A 22,186-nucleotide genomic window follows, 5' to 3' on the forward strand; every position below is an offset into this window, starting at 1 on the left:
CCTACTCTACAGAGCTTTTCTCCAAACTCTGCAGGAAGTTCTTGATGTTGGTCTAAATTTTTCACCTAGTATTCGAACTGTTAGGTTTTGCTTGGTCGTCCACAGAAACTGGCTTGTTCTTCAGAAAGAAGTTTCTATCGTATTTATTCATGATCTCTTGTGTTTTCCAGGGTGCTTTCTGGTTCTATAGCTATTTCCAAAGTTTCCATTGTGGTCGCATTCACGATTTTAGAGAACTCAGATGTTAGTTCTGGCAACAATGCTTAAAATCTGCCTTTCATCTTTATTTTAAACCCCTCTCTGCAGCTTGGCTCTTTCAGACGACAAAGCAAAAACACTGTTTTTTTCGAAAATTATAAATCAGTGACAAGGCGTCATTTAATCATTGACAGGACGCCAGTGAATCAGTGACAGGGTGTCAAAATCAATGACAGGGCGTCAGTGAATCTGTGACAGGGTGTCAGTAAATCTGTGACAGGGCGTCATCGAATCAGTGACAGGGTGTCAATAAATCTGTGACAGGGTGTCAGTAAATCTGTGACAGGGTGTCAGTTTGTACCTGACACCCTATCATTGACAGGCGATAGGTGACAGCCTGTCACTAAATTGTCACAACCCCGTCTCAGAAAAATAGAGTGATGAAATGGAAGAAGTAAGCTTCTTTAGCATCAATATAGATCAATTTATATTAAAAACCTTCATATGCCATTTTGTTTGGTTAATACATTACATTAAATTGGATTATTTTATGTTTAGATATCTTTTTGGATGTTTTGTTTTTCCATCTAAATGATTCTAGATATATTTTAAGGTCAAACTGGATTATTTCATTCAAACCAAAGTGGCAGCCCTGCTTGATTTCAATTAGTCAGCTTCTATTGCAAACCATACTAAGAAGCAACAGGACTAAATCCATGTATAATTATAAAAAATACTTCCCGAACACAAGCAAATTAGGTCTTAAAATTGTAAAATTTCGTGCAATATTTCGTGCTTATGACTTTAATAAGGCATTTGTTAAATCTTGAAAAATTGCAAGCAGCAAAGGTAAGTGTGTTTTTTTACGATTTTTGAACTTTCATTGTCTGCCAGGCAGTCTGACGAGCTCTAACAGGGCGAAAGAGTTCAATCACTTTTTTTTAGTCAATTTGTTTATTATTTAAACATGTCTAAGCTCTGTTGTGTGTCACATTGTGATATCTGAATGCCATATTTGACAATATGAATGTTACTTGCAAAAAAGAGGAGCTCATCTGAGTTTCCAAACAATAAAATACTTTTTAGATTGGACCAACACATTTAGCTGTTTGAAAACAGTGGATTCATGAAATTCCTAGCTGCCAGACACTGTTACAACTTAGTATTTGTTTTGTTTTAACCAGCTGATTTCGCCATATTCAAATGAAAATTGTTCATGTTTTTTGGTTTATTTCTTAGGAGAAAGCCACCAACATTTAAAGATTGGAAACCTATTAGCAGTAAACAATATTAAGAAAGTATTAAGCAACTACCAGCACAAAAGAAAGCGGTTCAATACTGGTTCTTAACAGACTTGGAGGAGTAAAACATTTGTTTTGTTTGGTATTTTAATTAATTTCTTAGTTATCCTTTTTTGGGATCCATCTTTGCTTATACAGTTTATCACCTTGCTTTTTATTTCATTTTTGTAACTGACTCGACACAATGTTTAAACTGATCATATTTAGATCTGATTGATTCAACAACAAGCAACAGAAGTATCTGTAAAATAGTAAAAAATGACACAGTATTGCCATTGTATATTTTTGTTACAAAATATTGGTCAGAAAACAACCAGCCACTCTTGTGATTGTTTTCATTAATTAAAAGTTTTTGCTAATCGGTTGTTTAAAAGGTTACAAGAAACAAACAAAAATAATCCTTAAAGGTTGCTGAATTTGTCAAACACTACCTTAAAAAATCCTAACCTAATAGTTTTGTATTCTAGTTCGAGAAGAGCACTGCTTCATTACAGGAATAAAATTGGTCAAAAAAAGTTAGATGAATCCAGGAAGACCATTAAATATTTTCCATTTTTTAAGCTTTAAAAGCAATTCTAGTGATGCTGCTAATCATTCATAATATCATTTTATTTTAGACAGTCTTCTTGAGCTATGTAGCCAATGTGGAAATTGTGATTAGAAAATAGGTAAGTTTTTTTTTGTTTTAGACAGCATGACCCACTTTACACATAATTAATTTTGATATAGTGCACAAAATGGTAAAACAATGGTAAAAGCATAATTTTTTATCACGTGTACATAAAAACTGTGTGCTTATCTACATGTAAAACTTTTGTGAACAGATTGGAAGTGACAGTTGCAGACATTGGTATCACATCAAATGTGTGGGAATCAACACCTCTGAGCTTGGAATAATTCAGTCTTGGCAATGTCCTGTTTGCTTAAAATTTGTGATGTTATGGGTCCCCTTTCCTAAAGGAGGCACATTTTGATTTTACTCAATTTGTGTTTTTTTTCCCTGAAGTTTTTTCGCAGCAGATGGTGGATATGGTCATGTAGATAGCCATTTGTCTTGACAGCTCCAGTATTTAACCCACAGGCCATCAAAGTTTAAAAACATCTCTCATAATCTGACGCACCACAAATAACGAGTTTCTGTGATGTTATAGGGATAGTGTTACTTGCATTCATTTGGGCTGGTTATTTTTTGAAGTTTTAACAGCCTTAAACAATCACCAATTGGGGATTAATTTTAAAGGACTGTTGATTGTGGTTTGATATTTTATTATTTTGCACATAGCAACCCGTTACTAACCTGCTAGCCCTTAAGATGGGTGATTTTTTTATTTTGACATGTCAATTGTTGTGTTTTACCCGATGCTCTCACTCACTATTTCCCTCTTCTTTTCTTATTTATTTATAATGCATTGTCACATGAGTATTAATCGATACACTGACAGCTAGAGAATATGGTGTGCTTGCTTAGATTTTTAAGTTCTTTATCACATCTAGTCTTTATATTAGGCATTCATAAATTTGTTGTTTTTTGTTTAATAATAAAAGTTGTCTGAAGTATTTTTTCATGCTTTATGATTACTCAAGAAGTTTTTGTAACAACAATATTGCCTTAACATTTTAATTAAGTTCCTGAATATAATTGTAGTCCTGGGATCGTTGGCGCATTTTCTCCATCTATCTTCATCCTCTGCCAGTCCCATGCATTTCACCCCTGAACATTGCCAAAGCCAGTTCGTTCTGGGTCTCCTGTGTCTTCTCATGACCTTTAACAGTGCTGTGCATGATTCCATGTTACATGGCCGAACCCTTGAAACTTTCGTCTTCATGTCACATCTTCATTGAGACTGCTTCCAGTTGTTCCCCTTCCATTGTAATTTCTATGTCGCTCTCTTTATCACTTTGCCTTGACCTTACCATGATCTTGCTTTTGTCACTTCTTATCTCCATTCCATACCTTCTCATTGTACTGTCCAATGTCAGTAAGTTGCTTACCACTCTGCAATGAATTTGTCCCGCCATCACTGACACTGTTTCCTCAAAATCTGCCATTGGTTCCCTCATTATGTGCTCTAATAATATGTTGAACAAGATAAGCGACAGCATACACTCTTGACATACTGCAACCAAAGTTCACTTCTGTGGGTTGTCACTGCATTTCTGGCCGTATTATAAAGTGCTTTGATCAGAAAGATCCGGTGGAGACTGATACCATGTTTCACCTTCCTACTCTACAGAGCTTTCTCCAAACTCTGCAGGAAGTTCTTGATGTTGGTCTAAATTTTTCACCTAGTATTCGAACTGTTAGGTTTTGCTTGGTCGTCCACAGAAACTGGCTTGTTCTTCAGAAAGAAGTTTCTATCGTATTTATTCATGATCTCTTGTGTTTTCCAGGGTGCTTTCTGGTTCTATAGCTATTTCCAAAGTTTCCATTGTGGTCGCATTCACGATTTTAGAGAACTCAGATGTTAGTTCTGGCAACAATGCTTAAAATCTGCCTTTCATCTTTATTTTAAACCCCTCTCTGCAGCTTGGCACTTTCAGACGACAAAGCAAAAACACTGTTTTTTTCGAAAATTATAAATCAGTGACAAGGCGTCATTTAATCATTGACAGGGCGTCAGTGAATCTGTGACAGGGTGTCAGTAAATCTGTGACAGGGCGTCATCGAATCAGTGACAGGGTGTCAATAAATCTGTGACAGGGTGTCAGTAAATCTGTGACAGGGTGTCAGTTTGTACCTGACACCCTATCATTGACAGGCGATAGGTGACAGCCTGTCACTAAATTGTCACAACCCCGTCTCAGAAAAATAGAGTGATGAAATGGAAGAAGTAAGCTTCTTTAGCATCAATATAGATCAATTTATATTAAAAACCTTCATATGCCATTTTGTTTGGCTAATACATTACATTAAATTGGATTATTTTATGTTTAGATATATTTTTGGATGTTTTGTTTTTCCATCTAAATGATTGTAGATATATTTTAAGGTCAAACTGGATTATTTCATTCAAACCAAAGTGGCAGCCCTGCTTGATTTCAATTAGTCAGCTTCTATTGCAAACCATACTAAGAAGCAACAGGACTAAATCCATGTATAATTATAAAAAATACTTCCCGAACACAAGCAAATTAGGTCTTAAAATTGTAAAATTTCGTGCAATATTTCGTGCTTATGACTTTAATAAGGCATTTGTTAAATCTTGAAAAATTGCAAGCAGCAAAGGTAAGTGTGTTTTTTTACGATTTTTGAACTTTCATTGTCTGCCAGGCAGTCTGACGAGCTCTAACAGGGCGAAAGAGTTCAATCACTTTTTTTTAGTCAATTTGTTTATTATTTAAACATGTCTAAGCTCTGTTGTGTGTCACATTGTGATATCTGAATGCCATATTTGACAATATGAATGTTACTTGCAAAAAAGAGGAGCTCATCTGAGTTTCCAAACAATAAAATACTTTTTAGATTGGACCAACACATTTAGCTGTTTGAAAACAGTGGATTCATGAAATTCCTAGCTGCCAGACACTGTTACAACTTAGTATTTGTTTTGTTTTAACCAGCTGATTTCGCCATATTCAAATGAAAATTGTTCATGTTTTTTGGTTTATTTCTTAGGAGAAAGCCACCAACATTTAAAGATTGGAAACCTATTAGCAGTAAACAATATTAAGAAAGTATTAAGCAACTACCAGCACAAAAGAAAGCGGTTCAATACTGGTTCTTAACAGACTTGGAGGAGTAAAACATTTGTTTTGTTTGGTATTTTAATTAATTTCTTAGTTATCCTTTTTTGGGATCCATCTTTGCTTATACAGTTTATCACCTTGCTTTTTATTTCATTTTTGTAACTGACTCGACACAATGTTTAAACTGATCATATTTAGATCTGATTGATTCAACAACAAGCAACAGAAGTATCTGTAAAATAGTAAAAAATGACACAGTATTGCCATTGTATATTTTTGTTACAAAATATTGGTCAGAAAACAACCAGCCACTCTTGTGATTGTTTTAATTAATTAAAAGTTTTTGCTAATCGGTTGTTTAAAAGGTTACAAGAAAAAAACAAAAATAATCCTTAAAGGTTGCTGAATTTGTCAAACACTACCTTAAAAAATCCTAACCTAATAGTTTTGTATTCTAGTTCGAGAAGAGCACTGCTTCATTACAGGAATAAAATTGGTCAAAAAAAGTTAGATGAATCCAGGAAGACCATTAAATATTTTCCATTTTTTAAGCTTTAAAAGCAATTCTAGTGATGCTGCTAATCATTCATAATATCATTTTATTTTAGACAGTCTTCTTGAGCTATGTAGCCAATGTGGAAATTGTGATTAGAAAATAGGTAAGTTTTTTTTTGTTTTAGACAGCATGACCCACTTTACACATAATTAATTTTGATATAGTGCACAAAATGGTAAAACAATGGTAAAAGCATAATTTTTTATCACGTGTACATAAAAACTGTGTGCTTATCTACATGTAAAACTTTTGTGAACAGATTGGAAGTGACAGTTGCAGACATTGGTATCACATCAAATGTGTGGGAATCAACACCTCTGAGCTTGGAATAATTCAGTCTTGGCAATGTCCTGTTTGCTTAAAATTTGTGATGTTATGGGTCCCCTTTCCTAAAGGAGGCACATTTTGATTTTACTCAATTTGTGTTTTTTTCCCTGAAGTTTTTTCGCAGCAGATGGTGGATATGGTCATGTAGATAGCCATTTGTCTTGACAGCTCCAGTATTTAACCCACAGGCCATCAAAGTTTAAAAACATCTCTCATAATCTGACGCACCACAAATAACGAGTTTCTGTGATGTTATAGGGATAGTGTTACTTGCATTCATTTGGGCTGGTTATTTTTTGAAGTTTTAACAGCCTTAAACAATCACCAATTGGGGATTAATTTTAAAGGACTGTTGATTGTGGTTTGATATTTTATTATTTTGCACATAGCAACCCGTTACTAACCTGCTAGCCCTTAAGATGGGTGATTTTTTTATTTTGACATGTCAATTGTTGTGTTTTACCCGATGCTCTCACTCACTATTTCCCTCTTCTTTACTTATTTATTTATAATGCATTGTCACATGAGTATTAATCGATACACTGACAGCTAGAGAATATGGTGTGCTTGCTTAGATTTTTAAGTTCTTTATCACATCTAGTCTTTATATTAGGCATTCATAAATTTGTTGTTTTTTGTTTAATAATAAAAGTTGTCTGAAGTATTTTTTCATGCTTTATGATTACTCAAGACGTTTTTGTAACAACAATATTGCCTTAACATTTTAATTAAGTTCCTGAATATAATTGTAGTCCTGGGATCGTTGGCGCATTTTCTCCATCTATCTTCATCCTCTGCCAGTCCCATGCATTTCACCCCTGAACATTGCCAAAGCCAGTTCGTTCTGGGTCTCCTGTGTCTTCTCATGACCTTTAACAGTGCTGTGCATGATTCCATGTTACATGGCCGAACCCTTGAAACTTTCGTCTTCATGTCACATCTTCATTGAGACTGCTTCCAGTTGTTCCCCTTCCATTGTAATTTCTATGTCGCTCTCTTTATCATTTTGCCTTGACCTTACCATGATCTTGCTTTTGTCACTTCTTATCTCCATTCCATACCTTCTCATTGTACTGTCCAATGTCAGTAAGTTGCTTACCACTCTGCAATGAATTTGTCCCGCCATCACTGACACTGTTTCCTCAAAATCTGCCATTGGTTCCCTCATTATGTGCTCTAATAATATGTTGAACAAGATAAGCGACAGCATACACTCTTGACATACTGCAACCAAAGTGCACTTCTGTGGGTTGTCACTGCATTTCAGGCCGTATTATAAAGTGCTTTGATCAGAAAGATCCGGTGGAGACTGATACCATGTTTCACCTTCCTACTCTACAGAGCTTTTCTCCAAACTCTGCAGGAAGTTCTTGATGTTGGTCTAAATTTTTCACCTAGTATTCGAACTGTTAGGTTTTGCTTGGTCGTCCACAGAAACTGGCTTGTTCTTCAGAAAGAAGTTTCTATCGTATTTATTCATGATCTCTTGTGTTTTCCAGGGTGCTTTCTGGTTCTATAGCTATTTCCAAAGTTTCCATTGTGGTCGCATTCACGATTTTAGAGAACTCAGATGTTAGTTCTGGCAACAATGCTTAAAATCTGCCTTTCATCTTTATTTTAAACCCCTCTCTGCAGCTTGGCTCTTTCAGACGACAAAGCAAAAACACTGTTTTTTTCGAAAATTATAAATCAGTGACAAGGCGTCATTTAATCATTGACAGGACGCCAGTGAATCAGTGACAGGGTGTCAAAATCAATGACAGGGCGTCAGTGAATCTGTGACAGGGTGTCAGTAAATCTGTGACAGGGCGTCATCGAATCAGTGACAGGGTGTCAATAAATCTGTGACAGGGTGTCAGTAAATCTGTGACAGGGTGTCAGTTTGTACCTGACACCCTATCATTGACAGGCGATAGGTGACAGCCTGTCACTAAATTGTCACAACCCCGTCTCAGAAAAATAGAGTGATGAAATGGAAGAAGTAAGCTTCTTTAGCATCAATATAGATCAATTTATATTAAAAACCTTCATATGCCATTTTGTTTGGCTAATACATTACATTAAATTGGATTATTTTATGTTTAGATATATTTTTGGATGTTTTGTTTTTCCATCTAAATGATTGTAGATATATTTTAAGGTCAAACTGGATTATTTCATTCAAACCAAAGTGGCAGCCCTGCTTGATTTCAATTAGTCAGCTTCTATTGCAAACCATACTAAGAAGCAACAGGACTAAATCCATGTATAATTATAAAAAATACTTCCCGAACACAAGCAAATTAGGTCTTAAAATTGTAAAATTTCGTGCAATATTTCGTGCTTATGACTTTAATAAGGCATTTGTTAAATCTTAAAAAATTGCAAGCAGCAAAGGTAAGTGTGTTTTTTTACGATTTTTGAACTTTCATTGTCTGCCAGGCAGTCTGACGAGCTCTAACAGGGCGAAAGAGTTCAATCACTTTTTTTTAGTCAATTTGTTTATTATTTAAACATGTCTAAGCTCTGTTGTGTGTCACATTGTGATATCTGAATGCCATATTTGACAATATGAATGTTACTTGCAAAAAAGAGGAGCTCATCTGAGTTTCCAAACAATAAAATACTTTTTAGATTGGACCAACACATTTAGCTGTTTGAAAACAGTGGATTCATGAAATTCCTAGCTGCCAGACACTGTTACAACTTAGTATTTGTTTTGTTTTAACCAGCTGATTTCGCCATATTCAAATGAAAATTGTTCATGTTTTTTGGTTTATTTCTTAGGAGAAAGCCACCAACATTTAAAGATTGGAAACCTATTAGCAGTAAACAATATTAAGAAAGTATTAAGCAACTACCAGCACAAAAGAAAGCGGTTCAATACTGGTTCTTAACAGACTTGGAGGAGTAAAACATTTGTTTTGTTTGGTATTTTAATTAATTTCTTAGTTATCCTTTTTTGGGATCCATCTTTGCTTATACAGTTTATCACCTTGCTTTTTATTTCATTTTTGTAACTGACTCGACACAATGTTTAAACTGATCATATTTAGATCTGATTGATTCAACAACAAGCAACAGAAGTATCTGTAAAATAGTAAAAAATGACACAGTATTGCCATTGTATATTTTTGTTACAAAATATTGGTCAGAAAACAACCAGCCACTCTTGTGATTGTTTTCATTAATAAAAAGTTTTTGCTAATCGGTTGTTTAAAAGGTTACAAGAAACAAACAAAAATAATCCTTAAAGGTTGCTGAATTTGTCAAACACTACCTTAAAAAATCCTAACCTAATAGTTTTGTATTCTAGTTCGAGAAGAGCACTGCTTCATTACAGGAATAAAATTGGTCAAAAAAAGTTAGATGAATCCAGGAAGACCATTAAATATTTTCCATTTTTTAAGCTTTAAAAGCAATTCTAGTGATGCTGCTAATCATTCATAATATCATTTTATTTTAGACAGTCTTCTTGAGCTATGTAGCCAATGTGGAAATTGTGATTAGAAAATAGGTAAGTTTTTTTTTGTTTTAGACAGCATGACCCACTTTACACATAATTAATTTTGATATAGTGCACAAAATGGTAAAACAATGGTAAAAGCATAATTTTTTATCACGTGTACATAAAAACTGTGTGCTTATCTACATGTAAAACTTTTGTGAACAGATTGGAAGTGACAGTTGCAGACATTGGTATCACATCAAATGTGTGGGAATCAACACCTCTGAGCTTGGAATAATTCAGTCTTGGCAATGTCCTGTTTGCTTAAAATTTGTGATGTTATGGGTCCCCTTTCCTAAAGGAGGCACATTTTGATTTTACTCAATTTGTGTTTTTTTTCCCTGAAGTTTTTTCGCAGCAGATGGTGGATATGGTCATGTAGATAGCCATTTGTCTTGACAGCTCCAGTATTTAACCCACAGGCCATCAAAGTTTAAAAACATCTCTCATAATCTGACGCACCACAAATAACGAGTTTCTGTGATGTTATAGGGATAGTGTTACTTGCATTCATTTGGGCTGGTTATTTTTTGAAGTTTTAACAGCCTTAAACAATCACCAATTGGGGATTAATTTTAAAGGACTGTTGATTGTGGTTTGATATTTTATTATTTTGCACATAGCAACCCGTTACTAACCTGCTAGCCCTTAAGATGGGTGATTTTTTTATTTTGACATGTCAATTGTTGTGTTTTACCCGATGCTCTCACTCACTATTTCCCTCTTCTTTTCTTATTTATTTATAATGCATTGTCACATGAGTATTAATCGATACACTGACAGCTAGAGAATATGGTGTGCTTGCTTAGATTTTTAAGTTCTTTATCACATCTAGTCTTTATATTAGGCATTCATAAATTTGTTGTTTTTTGTTTAATAATAAAAGTTGTCTGAAGTATTTTTTCATGCTTTATGATTACTCAAGAAGTTTTTGTAACAACAATATTGCCTTAACATTTTAATTAAGTTCCTGAATATAATTGTAGTCCTGGGATCGTTGGCGCATTTTCTCCATCTATCTTCATCCTCTGCCAGTCCCATGCATTTCACCCCTGAACATTGCCAAAGCCAGTTCGTTCTGGGTCTCCTGTGTCTTCTCATGACCTTTAACAGTGCTGTGCATGATTCCATGTTACATGGCCGAACCCTTGAAACTTTCGTCTTCATGTCACATCTTCATTGAGACTGCTTCCAGTTGTTCCCCTTCCATTGTAATTTCTATGTCGCTCTCTTTATCATTTTGCCTTGACCTTACCATGATCTTGCTTTTGTCACTTCTTATCTCCATTCCATACCTTCTCATTGTACTGTCCAATGTCAGTAAGTTGCTTACCACTCTGCAATGAATTTGTCCCGCCATCACTGACACTGTTTCCTCAAAATCTGCCATTGGTTCCCTCATTATGTGCTCTAATAATATGTTGAACAAGATAAGCGACAGCATACACTCTTGACATACTGCAACCAAAGTGCACTTCTGTGGGTTGTCACTGCATTTCTGGCCGTATTATAAAGTGCTTTGATCAGAAAGATCCGGTGGAGACTGATACCATGTTTCACCTTCCTACTCTACAGAGCTTTTCTCCAAACTCTGCAGGAAGTTCTTGATGTTGGTCTAAATTTTTCACCTAGTATTCGAACTGTTAGGTTTTGCTTGGTCGTCCACAGAAACTGGCTTGTTCTTCAGAAAGAAGTTTCTATCGTATTTATTCATGATCTCTTGTGTTTTCCAGGGTGCTTTCTGGTTCTATAGCTATTTCCAAAGTTTCCATTGTGGTCGCATTCACGATTTTAGAGAACTCAGATGTTAGTTCTGGCAACAATGCTTAAAATCTGCCTTTCATCTTTATTTTAAACCCCTCTCTGCAGCTTGGCTCTTTCAGACGACAAAGCAAAAACACTGTTTTTTTCGAAAATTATAAATCAGTGACAAGGCGTCATTTAATCATTGACAGGACGCCAGTGAATCAGTGACAGGGTGTCAAAATCAATGACAGGGCGTCAGTGAATCTGTGACAGGGTGTCAGTAAATCTGTGACAGGGCGTCATCGAATCAGTGACAGGGTGTCAATAAATCTGTGACAGGGTGTCAGTAAATCTGTGACAGGGTGTCAGTTTGTACCTGACACCCTATCATTGACAGGCGATAGGTGACAGCCTGTCACTAAATTGTCACAACCCCGTCTCAGAAAAATAGAGTGATGAAATGGAAGAAGTAAGCTTCTTTAGCATCAATATAGATCAATTTATATTAAAAACCTTCATATGCCATTTTGTTTGGCTAATACATTACATTAAATTGGATTATTTTATGTTTAGATATATTTTTGGATGTTTTGTTTTTCCATCTAAATGATTGTAGATATATTTTAAGGTCAAACTGGATTATTTCATTCAAACCAAAGTGGCAGCCCTGCTTGATTTCAATTAGTCAGCTTCTATTGCAAACCATACTAAGAAGCAACAGGACTAAATCCATGTATAATTATAAAAAATACTTCCCGAACACAAGCAAATTAGGTCTTAAAATTGTAAAATTTCGTGCAATATTTCGTGCTTATGACTTTAATAAGGCATTTGTTAAATCTTAAAAAATTGCAAGCAGCAAAGGTAAGTGTGTTTTTTTACGATTTTTGAACTTTCATTGTCTGCCAGGCAGTCTGACGAGCTCTAACAGGGCGAAAGAGTTCAATCACTTTTTTTTAGTCAATTTGTTTATTATTTAAACATGTCTAAGCTCTGTTGTGTGTCACATTGTGATATCTGAATGCCATATTTGACAATATGAATGTTACTTGCAAAAAAGAGGAGCTCATCTGAGTTTCCAAACAATAAAATACTTTTTAGATTGGACCAACACATTTAGCTGTTTGAAAACAGTGGATTCATGAAATTCCTAGCTGCCAGACACTGTTACAACTTAGTATTTGTTTTGTTTTAACCAGCTGATTTCGCCATATTCAAATGAAAATTGTTCATGTTTTTTGGTTTATTTCTTAGGAGAAAGCCACCAACATTTAAAGATTGGAAACCTATTAGCAGTAAACAATATTAAGAAAGTATTAAGCAACTACCAGCACAAAAGAAAGCGGTTCAATACTGGTTCTTAACAGACTTGGAGGAGTAAAACATTTGTTTTGTTTGGTATTTTAATTAATTTCTTAGTTATCCTTTTTTGGGATCCATCTTTGCTTATACAGTTTATCACCTTGCTTTTTATTTCATTTTTGTAACTGACTCGACACAATGTTTAAACTGATCATATTTAGATCTGATTGATTCAACAACAAGCAACAGAAGTATCTGTAAAATAGTAAAAAATGACACAGTATTGCCATTGTATATTTTTGTTACAAAATATTGGTCAGAAAACAACCAGCCACTCTTGTGATTGTTTTCATTAATAAAAAGTTTTTGCTAATCGGTTGTTTAAAAGGTTACAAGAAACAAACAAAAATAATCCTTAAAGGTTGCTGAATTTGTCAAACACTACCTTAAAAAATCCTAACCTAATAGTTTTGTATTCTAGTTCGAGAAGAGCACTGCTTCATTACAGGAATAAAATTGGTCAAAAAAAGTTAGATGAATCCAGGAAGACCATTAAATATTTTCCATTTTTTAAGCTTTAAAAGCAATTCTAGTGATGCTGCTAATCATTCATAATATCATTTTATTTTAGACAGTCTTCTTGAGCTATGTAGCCAATGTGGAAATTGTGATTAGAAAATAGGTAAGTTTTTTTTTGTTTTAGACAGCATGACCCACTTTACACATAATTAATTTTGATATAGTGCACAAAATGGTAAAACAATGGTAAAAGCATAATTTTTTATCACGTGTACATAAAAACTGTGTGCTTATCTACATGTAAAACTTTTGTGAACAGATTGGAAGTGACAGTTGCAGACATTGGTATCACATCAAATGTGTGGGAATCAACACCTCTGAGCTTGGAATAATTCAGTCTTGGCAATGTCCTGTTTGCTTAAAATTTGTGATGTTATGGGTCCCCTTTCCTAAAGGAGGCACATTTTGATTTTACTCAATTTGTGTTTTTTTTCCCTGAAGTTTTTTCACAGCAGATGGTGGATATGGTCATGTAGATAGCCATTTGTCTTGACAGCTCCAGTATTTAACCCACAGGCCATCAAAGTTTAAAAACATCTCTCATAATCTGACGCACCACAAATAACGAGTTTCTGTGATGTTATAGGGATAGTGTTACTTGCATTCATTTGGGCTGGTTATTTTTTGAAGTTTTAACAGCCTTAAACAATCACCAATTGGGGATTAATTTTAAAGGACTGTTGATTGTGGTTTGATATTTTATTATTTTGCACATAGCAACCCGTTACTAACCTGCTAGCCCTTAAGATGGGTGATTTTTTTATTTTGACATGTCAATTGTTGTGTTTTACCCGATGCTCTCACTCACTATTTCCCTCTTCTTTTCTTATTTATTTATAATGCATTGTCACATGAGTATTAATCGATACACTGACAGCTAGAGAATATGGTGTGCTTGCTTAGATTTTTAAGTTCTTTATCACATCTAGTCTTTATATTAGGCATTCATAAATTTGTTGTTTTTTGTTTAATAATAAAAGTTGTCTGAAGTATTTTTTCATGCTTTATGATTACTCAAGAAGTTTTTGTAACAACAATATTGCCTTAACATTTTAATTAAGTTCCTGAATATAATTGTAGTCCTGGGATCGTTGGCGCATTTTCTCCATCTATCTTCATCCTCTGCCAGTCCCATGCATTTCACCCCTGAACATTGCCAAAGCCAGTTCGTTCTGGGTCTCCTGTGTCTTCTCATGACCTTTAACAGTGCTGTGCATGATTCCATGTTACATGGCCGAACCCTTGAAACTTTCGTCTTCATGTCACATCTTCATTGAGACTGCTTCCAGTTGTTCCCCTTCCATTGTAATTTCTATGTCGCTCTCTTTATCACTTTGCCTTGACCTTACCATGATCTTGCTTTTGTCACTTCTTATCTCCATTCCATACCTTCTCATTGTACTGTCCAATGTCAGTAAGTTGCTTACCACTCTGCAATGAATTTGTCCCGCCATCACTGACACTGTTTCCTCAAAATCTGCCATTGTTTCCCTCATTATGTGCTCTAATAATATGTTGAACAAGATAAGCGACAGCATACACTCTTGACATACTGCAACCAAAGTGCACTTCTGTGGGTTGTCACTGCATTTCTGGCCGTATTATAAAGTGCTTTGATCAGAAAGATCCGGTGGAGACTGATACCATGTTTCACCTTCCTACTCTACAGAGCTTTTCTCCAAACTCTGCAGGAAGTTCTTGATGTTGGTCTAAATTTTTCACCTAGTATTCGAACTGTTAGGTTTTGCTTGGTCGTCCACAGAAACTGGCTTGTTCTTCAGAAAGAAGTTTCTATCGTATTTATTCATGATCTCTTGTGTTTTCCAGGGTGCTTTCTGGTTCTATAGCTATTTCCAAAGTTTCCATTGTGGTCGCATTCACGATTTTAGAGAACTCAGATGTTAGTTCTGGCAACAATGCTTAAAATCTGCCTTTCATCTTTATTTTAAACCCCTCTCTGCAGCTTGGCTCTTTCCGACGACAAAGCAAAAACACTGTTTTTTTCGAAAATTATAAATCAGTGACAAGGCGTCATTTAATCATTGACAGGACGCCAGTGAATCAGTGACAGGGTGTCAAAATCAATGACAGGGCGTCAGTGAATCTGTGACAGGGTGTCAGTAAATCTGTGACAGGGCGTCATCGAATCAGTGACAGGGTGTCAATAAATCTGTGACAGGGTGTCAGTAAATCTGTGACAGGGTGTCAGTTTGTACCTGACACCCTATCATTGACAGGCGATAGGTGACAGCCTGTCACTAAATTGTCACAACCCCGTCTCAGAAAAATAGAGTGATGAAATGGAAGAAGTAAGCTTCTTTAGCATCAATATAGATCAATTTATATTAAAAACCTTCATATGCCATTTTGTTTGGCTAATACATTACATTAAATTGGATTATTTTATGTTTAGATATATTTTTGGATGTTTTGTTTTTCCATCTAAATGATTCTAGATATATTTTAAGGTCAAACTGGATTATTTCATTCAAACCAAAGTGGCAGCCCTGCTTGATTTCAATTAGTCAGCTTCTATTGCAAACCATACTAAGAAGCAACAGGACTAAATCCATGTATAATTATAAAAAATACTTCCCGAACACAAGCAAATTAGGTCTTAAAATTGTAAAATTTCGTGCAATATTTCGTGCTTATGACTTTAATAAGGCATTTGTTAAATCTTGAAAAATTGCAAGCAGTAAAGGTAAGTGTGTTTTTTTACGATTTTTGAACTTTCATTGTCTGCCAGGCAGTCTGACGAGCTCTAACAGGGCGAAAGAGTTCAATCACTTTTTTTTAGTCAATTTGTTTATTATTTAAACATGTCTAAGCTCTGTTGTGTGTCACATTGTGATATCTGAATGCCATATTTGACAATATGAATGTTACTTGCAAAAAAGAGGAGCTCATCTGAGTTTCCAAACAATAAAATACTTTTTAGATTGGACCAACACATTTAGCTGTTTGAAAACAGTGGATTCATGAAATTCCTAGCTGCCAGACACTGTTACAACTTAGTATTTGTTTTGTTTTAACCAGCTGATTTCGCCATATTCAAATGAAAATTGTTCATGTTTTTTGGTTTATTTCTTAGGAGAAAGCCACCAACATTTAAAGATTGGAAACCTATTAGCAGTAAACAATATTAAGAAAGTATTAAGCAACTACCAGCACAAAAGAAAGCGGTTCAATACTGGTTCTTAACAGACTTGGAGGAGTAAAACATTTGTTTTGTTTGGTATTTTAATTAATTTCTTAGTTATCCTTTTTTGGGATCCATCTTTGCTTATACAGTTTATCACCTTGCTTTTTATTTCATTTTTGTAACTGACTCGACACAATGTTTAAACTGATCATATTTAGATCTGATTGATTCAACAACAAGCAACAGAAGTATCTGTAAAATAGTAAAAAATGACACAGTATTGCCATTGTATATTTTTGTTACAAAATATTGGTCAGAAAACAACCAGCCACTCTTGTGATTGTTTTCATTAATTAAAAGTTTTTGCTAATCGGTTGTTTAAAAGGTTACAAGAAAAAAACAAAAATAATCCTTAAAGGTTGCTGAATTTGTCAAACACTACCTTAAAAAATCCTAACCTAATAGTTTTGTATTCTAGTTCGAGAAGAGCACTGCTTCATTACAGGAATAAAATTGGTCAAAAAAAGTTAGATGAATCCAGGAAGACCATTAAATATTTTCCATTTTTTAAGCTTTAAAAGCAATTCTAGTGATGCTGCTAATCATTCATAATATCATTTTATTTTAGACAGTCTTCTTGAGCTATGTAGCCAATGTGGAAATTGTGATTAGAAAATAGGTAAGTTTTTTTTTGTTTTAGACAGCATGACCCACTTTACACATAATTAATTTTGATATAGTGCACAAAATGGTAAAACAATGGTAAAAGCATAATTTTTTATCACGTGTACATAAAAACTGTGTGCTTATCTACATGTAAAACTTTTGTGAACAGATTGGAAGTGACAGTTGCAGACATTGGTATCACATCAAATGTGTGGGAATCAACACCTCTGAGCTTGGAATAATTCAGTCTTGGCAATGTCCTGTTTGCTTAAAATTTGTGATGTTATGGGTCCCCTTTCCTAAAGGAGGCACATTTTGATTTTACTCAATTTGTGTTTTTTTTCCCTGAAGTTTTTTCGCAGCAGATGGTGGATATGGTCATGTAGATAGCCATTTGTCTTGACAGCTCCAGTATTTAACCCACAGGCCATCAAAGTTTAAAAACATCTCTCATAATCTGACGCACCACAAATAACGAGTTTCTGTGATGTTATAGGGATAGTGTTACTTGCATTCATTTGGGCTGGTTATTTTTTGAAGTTTTAACAGCCTTAAACAATCACCAATTGGGGATTAATTTTAAAGGACTGTTGATTGTGGTTTGATATTTTATTATTTTGCACATAGCAACCCGTTACTAACCTGCTAGCCCTTAAGATGGGTGATTTTTTTATTTTGACATGTCAATTGTTGTGTTTTACCCGATGCTCTCACTCACTATTTCCCTCTTCTTTTCTTATTTATTTATAATGCATTGTCACATGAGTATTAATCGATACACTGACAGCTAGAGAATATGGTGTGCTTGCTTAGATTTTTAAGTTCTTTATCACATCTAGTCTTTATATTAGGCATTCATAAATTTGTTGTTTTTTGTTTAATAATAAAAGTTGTCTGAAGTATTTTTTCATGCTTTATGATTACTCAAGAAGTTTTTGTAACAACAATATTGCCTTAACATTTTAATTAAGTTCCTGAATATAATTGTAGTCCTGGGATCGTTGGCGCATTTTCTCCATCTATCTTCATCCTCTGCCAGTCCCATGCATTTCACCCCTGAACATTGCCAAAGCCAGTTCGTTCTGGGTCTCCTGTGTCTTCTCATGACCTTTAACAGTGCTGTGCATGATTCCATGTTACATGGCCGAACCCTTGAAACTTTCGTCTTCATGTCACATCTTCATTGAGACTGCTTCCAGTTGTTCCCCTTCCATTGTAATTTCTATGTCGCTCTCTTTATCACTTTGCCTTGACCTTACCATGATCTTGCTTTTGTCACTTCTTATCTCCATTCCATACCTTCTCATTGTACTGTCCAATGTCAGTAAGTTGCTTACCACTCTGCAATGAATTTGTCCCGCCATCACTGACACTGTTTCCTCAAAATCTGCCATTGGTTCCCTCATTATGTGCTCTAATAATATGTTGAACAAGATAAGCGACAGCATACACTCTTGACATACTGCAACCAAAGTGCACTTCTGTGGGTTGTCACTGCATTTCTGGCCGTATTATAAAGTGCTTTGATCAGAAAGATCCGGTGGAGACAGATACCATGTTTCACCTTCCTACTCTACAGAGCTTTTCTCCAAACTCTGCAGGAAGTTCTTGATGTTGGTCTAAATTTTTCACCTAGTATTCGAACTGTTAGGTTTTGCTTGGTCGTCCACAGAAACTGGCTTGTTCTTCAGAAAGAAGTTTCTATCGTATTTATTCATGATCTCTTGTGTTTTCCAGGGTGCTTTCTGGTTCTATAGCTATTTCCAAAGTTTCCATTGTGGTCGCATTCACGATTTTAGAGAACTCAGATGTTAGTTCTGGCAACAATGCTTAAAATCTGCCTTTCATCTTTATTTTAAACCCCTCTCTGCAGCTTGGCTCTTTCAGACGACAAAGCAAAAACACTGTTTTTTTCGAAAATTATAAATCAGTGACAAGGCGTCATTTAATCATTGACAGGACGCCAGTGAATCAGTGACAGGGTGTCAAAATCAATGACAGGGCGTCAGTGAATCTGTGACAGGGTGTCAGTAAATCTGTGACAGGGCGTCATCGAATCAGTGACAGGGTGTCAATAAATCTGCGACAGGGTGTCAGTAAATCTGTGACAGGGTGTCAGTTTGTACCTGACACCCTATCATTGACAGGCGATAGGTGACAGCCTGTCACTAAATTGTCACAACCCCGTCTCAGAAAAATAGAGTGATGAAATGGAAGAAGTAAGCTTCTTTAGCATCAATATAGATCAATTTATATTAAAAACCTTCATATGCCATTTTGTTTGGCTAATACATTACATTAAATTGGATTATTTTATGTTTAGATATATTTTTGGATGTTTTGTTTTTCCATCTAAATGATTCTAGATATATTTTAAGGTCAAACTGGATTATTTCATTCAAACCAAAGTGGCAGCCCTGCTTGATTTCAATTAGTCAGCTTCTATTGCAAACCATACTAAGAAGCAACAGGACTAAATCCATGTATAATTATAAAAAATACTTCCCGAACACAAGCAAATTAGGTCTTAAAATTGTAAAATTTCGTGCAATATTTCGTGCTTATGACTTTAATAAGGCATTTGTTAAATCTTGAAAAATTGCAAGCAGCAAAGGTAAGTGTGTTTTTTTACGATTTTTGAACTTTCATTGTCTGCCAGGCAGTCTGACGAGCTCTAACAGGGCGAAAGAGTTCAATCACTTTTTTTTTAGTCAATTTGTTTATTATTTAAACATGTCTAAGCTCTGTTGTGTGTCACATTGTGATATCTGAATGCCATATTTGACAATATGAATGTTACTTGCAAAAAAGAGGAGCTCATCTGAGTTTCCAAACAATAAAATACTTTTTAGATTGGACCAACATATTTAGCTGTTTGAAAACAGTGGATTCATGAAATTCCTAGCTGCCAGACACTGTTACAACTTAGTATTTGTTTTGTTTTAACCAGCTGATTTCGCCATATTCAAATGAAAATTGTTCATGTTTTTTGGTTTATTTCTTAGGAGAAAGCCACCAACATTTAAAGATTGGAAACCTATTAGCAGTAAACAATATTAAGAAAGTATTAAGCAACTACCAGCACAAAAGAAAGCGGTTCAATACTGGTTCTTAACAGACTTGGAGGAGTAAAACATTTGTTTTGTTTGGTATTTTAATTAATTTCTTAGTTATCCTTTTTTGGGATCCATCTTTGCTTATACAGTTTATCACCTTGCTTTTTATTTCATTTTTGTAACTGACTCGACACAATGTTTAAACTGATCATATTTAGATCTGATTGATTCAACAACAAGCAACAGAAGTATCTGTAAAATAGTAAAAAATGACACAGTATTGCCATTGTATATTTTTGTTACAAAATATTGGTCAGAAAACAACCAGCCACTCTTGTGATTGTTTTCATTAATTAAAAGTTTTTGCTAATCGGTTGTTTAAAAGGTTACAAGAAACAAACAAAAATAATCCTTAAAGGTTGCTGAATTTGTCAAACACTACCTTAAAAAATCCTAACCTAATAGTTTTGTATTCTAGTTCGAGAAGAGCACTGCTTCATTACAGGAATAAAATTGGTCAAAAAAAGTTAGATGAATCCAGGAAGACCATTAAATATTTTCCATTTTTTAAGCTTTAAAAGCAATTCTAGTGATGCTGCTAATCATTCATAATATCATTTTATTTTAGACAGTCTTCTTGAGCTATGTAGCCAATGTGGAAATTGTGATTAGAAAATAGGTAAGTTTTTTTTTGTTTTAGACAGCATGACCCACTTTACACATAATTAATTTTGATATAGTGCACAAAATGGTAAAACAATGGTAAAAGCATAATTTTTTATCACGTGTACATAAAAACTGTGTGCTTATCTACATGTAAAACTTTTGTGAACAGATTGGAAGTGACAGTTGCAGACATTGGTATCACATCAAATGTGTGGGAATCAACACCTCTGAGCTTGGAATAATTCAGTCTTGGCAATGTCCTGTTTGCTTAAAATTTGTGATGTTATGGGTCCCCTTTCCTAAAGGAGGCACATTTTGATTTTACTCAATTTGTGTTTTTTTTCCCTGAAGTTTTTTCGCAGCAGATGGTGGATATGGTCATGTAGATAGCCATTTGTCTTGACAGCTCCAGTATTTAACCCACAGGCCATCAAAGTTTAAAAACATCTCTCATAATCTGACGCACCACAAATAACGAGTTTCTGTGATGTTATAGGGATAGTGTTACTTGCATTCATTTGGGCTGGTTATTTTTTGAAGTTTTAACAGCCTTAAACAATCACCAATTGGGGATTAATTTTAAAGGACTGTTGATTGTGGTTTGATATTTTATTATTTTGCACATAGCAACCCGTTACTAACCTGCTAGCCCTTAAGATGGGTGATTTTTTTATTTTGACATGTCAATTGTTGTGTTTTACCCGATGCTCTCACTCACTATTTCCCTCTTCTTTTCTTATTTATTTATAATGCATTGTCACATGAGTATTAATCGATACACTGACAGCTAGAGAATATGGTGTGCTTGCTTAGATTTTTAAGTTCTTTATCACATCTAGTCTTTATATTAGGCATTCATAAATTTGTTGTTTTTTGTTTAATAATAAAAGTTGTCTGAAGTATTTTTTCATGCTTTATGATTACTCAAGAAGTTTTTGTAACAACAATATTGCCTTAACATTTTAATTAAGTTCCTGAATATAATTGTAGTCCTGGGATCGTTGGCGCATTTTCTCCATCTATCTTCATCCTCTGCCAGTCCCATGCATTTCACCCCTGAACATTGCCAAAGCCAGTTCGTTCTGGGTCTCCTGTGTCTTCTCATGACCTTTAACAGTGCTGTGCATGATTCCATGTTACATGGCCGAACCCTTGAAACTTTCGTCTTCATGTCACATCTTCATTGAGACTGCTTCCAGTTGTTCCCCTTCCATTGTAATTTCTATGTCGCTCTCTTTATCACTTTGCCTTGACCTTACCATGATCTTGCTTTTGTCACTTCTTATCTCCATTCCATACCTTCTCATTGTACTGTCCAATGTCAGTAAGTTGCTTACCACTCTGCAATGAATTTGTCCCGCCATCACTGACACTGTTTCCTCAAAATCTGCCATTGTTTCCCTCATTATGTGCTCTAATAATATGTTGAACAAGATAAGCGACAGCATACACTCTTGACATACTGCAACC

At 34.9% G+C, this 22,186-nt stretch overlaps 5 long non-coding RNA genes across 5 annotated transcripts; all 5 read left to right on the plus strand.

Moving 5' to 3' along the window:
- Positions 1-741: 741 nt before the first annotated feature.
- LOC145207594 (uncharacterized) lies at positions 742-3,056 on the plus strand. Its single transcript, XR_013854084.1, has 2 exons — positions 742-2,167; positions 2,324-3,056. It is a non-coding gene; the product is annotated as an uncharacterized LOC145207594 (long non-coding RNA).
- A 1,366-nt stretch (positions 3,057-4,422) lies between these two features.
- On the plus strand, positions 4,423-6,733 carry LOC145207587 (uncharacterized). Its single transcript, XR_013854077.1, has 2 exons — positions 4,423-5,845; positions 6,002-6,733. It is a non-coding gene; the product is annotated as an uncharacterized LOC145207587 (long non-coding RNA).
- A 2,503-nt stretch (positions 6,734-9,236) lies between these two features.
- LOC145207588 (uncharacterized) lies at positions 9,237-10,454 on the plus strand. Its single transcript, XR_013854078.1, has 2 exons — positions 9,237-9,565; positions 9,722-10,454. It is a non-coding gene; the product is annotated as an uncharacterized LOC145207588 (long non-coding RNA).
- A 5,445-nt stretch (positions 10,455-15,899) lies between these two features.
- On the plus strand, positions 15,900-17,896 carry LOC145207590 (uncharacterized). Its single transcript, XR_013854080.1, has 2 exons — positions 15,900-17,007; positions 17,164-17,896. It is a non-coding gene; the product is annotated as an uncharacterized LOC145207590 (long non-coding RNA).
- Positions 17,897-19,867: 1,971 nt separating this feature from the next.
- Positions 19,868-21,618, plus strand: LOC145207589 (uncharacterized). Its single transcript, XR_013854079.1, has 2 exons — positions 19,868-20,729; positions 20,886-21,618. It is a non-coding gene; the product is annotated as an uncharacterized LOC145207589 (long non-coding RNA).
- The last annotated feature ends 568 nt before the right edge of the window (positions 21,619-22,186 follow it).

Source organism: Phallusia mammillata, unplaced genomic scaffold (genome assembly GCF_965637545.1).
Source record: "Phallusia mammillata unplaced genomic scaffold, kaPhaMamm4.hap1.1 HAP1_SCAFFOLD_120, whole genome shotgun sequence".
Taxonomy (NCBI): Eukaryota; Metazoa; Chordata; class Ascidiacea; order Phlebobranchia; family Ascidiidae; genus Phallusia; species Phallusia mammillata.